The sequence below is a fragment of the Bombina bombina genome, chromosome 1 (genome assembly GCF_027579735.1).
Source record: "Bombina bombina isolate aBomBom1 chromosome 1, aBomBom1.pri, whole genome shotgun sequence".
Lineage (NCBI taxonomy): Eukaryota > Metazoa > Chordata > Amphibia > Anura > Bombinatoridae > Bombina > Bombina bombina.
Genome location: NC_069499.1, coordinates 1390253262 through 1390255843, shown reverse-complemented (window position 1 = coordinate 1390255843; position 2582 = coordinate 1390253262).

The window sequence follows — 2582 nt, the reverse complement described above, 5'->3', positions numbered from 1 at the left end:
TAAACTCTTCCCTTTTAAAAATCAGATCCGGAATGTGATATTTTAGATGGAGTTTCATTTATCAGTTCTAATATAGATGCGCTATAACCTAATTTTTAATGTAGATGTGAAATTGAAATTCACTGTGCTTCACCGGCAACTTCAAAAGTTAATTGTCTGTGAGCTAAAGGTTTGAATTGTCCAATCAGTGCTCTAGCTACAACAAAAATGCCATATGGGGAGAGTGCTGATTGGAGAATAATTCAAACAGAAATATTACTTTTTAAGTGGGAGGCAGAGTGCGTGGTATTCAAATTTCATAGCTATATTCAAAAGTAAGTTATAGCGCATCTTAAAACACAACTGATCAATTATACTCCATCTAAAATATTACTTACATTCCAGATCTATTTTTTAAAAAAGGGGAGAGTTTACCATCACTTTAATCCCCAATCCTACAATATAGTGCTTTTTCACAATTCCCTGACAGATTCAGAGCATGGCCTATTGACCCCTAGAACTCTGCTTTCACTAGTCTAAAATATGATTCTGTTACATTCCTTCACTACCAAGTTGGTTATTTGCTTGAGAAAAACTGTTTTTAAAAACAGCTATAGAGAAAAACGTTACCCTCAAAGATAAAAGTTAATTTCATAAATTCCCTGTGTAAGACACATCACATAGCAAATCAACATAAACACAAAAGGAAACTCTGTCTACAGATGCCGCAAGGCAAGCAGACCTCTTTAATCCAATTCTTTGGTAATTTTCCAGGGCAAGCGGAATGGTACACCTTTAAAGGACCAGGAAGCATTACTAAACCATTTTGCTTTGGTTCAGGGAATAATAATATTACACCTTTAATTCCCTTAAAATAAACAAAGGTTAAGGTTTCTGGTATGTTTTTATTTCACACTGAGCAGGTAGCAGTAGCAGTAGATATGACTCCAAAATACTTTTGTACAGATAGAACGTTACCACCAAATATCAGGCAGGAGTTTTAAAGTAAACAGGTCATATGTGGTGGAACCTTGTGTTCATCTACTTGGAAGGGAGGATAACAAGCTACTGTGATTATGGATCAATAGACAAATATGATATTAGCTTTTGAAGGAATACAGGTGAGAGCTGATATATGGTGGTGTGGAAATGTCAGTTTAAATGGTACACTTAGGCTTTGGATATTAGTTGTGAACAAGTGGTAAGTCTTAGGTAGACACATTGAAAACATCTGAGCAGATAGACTGGGGACACTGGGAACTCTAATACAAGTGCAAAAGCTAGATTGTTTTAGGCGAGCAAGCATGTTTGATCACAAGGTAACTAGTGAGTATTATTTGTAGTTAGTAACCAACAAAAAATATTGCAGTTGATTTTTTTTTATTAGCAACATGTAAAATCAACATTGTCATTTTGATAGCTACTTTAACAACAATCACCAGGAAGACATTTTATGGTTTTGGTTGATGGATGGGCTTTGAGTGAATGCTGGAGTGAACGCTGTGTCTATGCTAAGTAGTTCAGAGTATGTTTTTTTCTAGTTTATATAAGGTAAGGCAATTGCTTTGCAATAAATAATCTGAAATGGCTACACCCAACATGAAGTGCAAAACATGAGACCAGGCTTTGGGAAAAAACTTAGGAACACCTTCTGCAGATAACAGGTAAGCATCTTCTGAAGCCATCACTCACATTATGATTATAAGGGTCTCATTCACAATGTATGAGACCTGGCTTCTGAAAAAAGATATGAGTAGAGTACACTACAAGCAGTCAGTAGGAAAAACTCCCACTGATTCTACCACTGGTACCACAATTGCTCATCTTTTCAGTGCTCATTACAACTTTGGAAGCAATTTTTACATGGAAATAATTTGCACCTAACTTAATTGCATTAGGACCATACAATTAGGACCTTACAATGAGTAAAAATGTTCTTACACGTTACTAGAAGGTTTTATTTGTTGCACTATTAGACTACGCACTTTGAACCCTTTAGAGTGATTATGTTATATTTACTTTTTGGATATTGGCCAGAACTGAAGAATGTTTCTCTCAGTATTTGTTCATATTAATGGTAGAAGAATTCCGAGCAACCTTTGTATTTTACTTTAAAGGGACACTCAACTCAAAATTAAACTTTCATTATTCAGATAGAGCATGCAATTTTAAAAAACTTTCCAATTTACTTCCATTAACAAAATGGGCACACAGTATTTTTATATTTAAACTTTTTGATTCACCACCTCCTTCTGAGCATGTGCAAGAATTCACAGAATAAGAGTGTATGCATTTGTGATTGGCTGATGGTTGGTGGTACGTGTATGCATTTGTGATTGGCTGATGGCTGTCACATGGTACAGGGGGAGTGGAAATAGACATAACTTTTATAATTGTCAGAAAAAAAATCTACTTCTCATTTGAAGTTCAGACTAAGTGCTATTGCATTATCTTGTTGTCTTGCATTTGTTGATTATGGAAATCTGTGATGACTGGTCCTTTAAATCGATTATATACTGATGATTAATACTGACAATTACAACCAACTTTTACCCATTACTCAATATTGCTGATGGGTAATGTTTTAGAATTTGATATTAAAA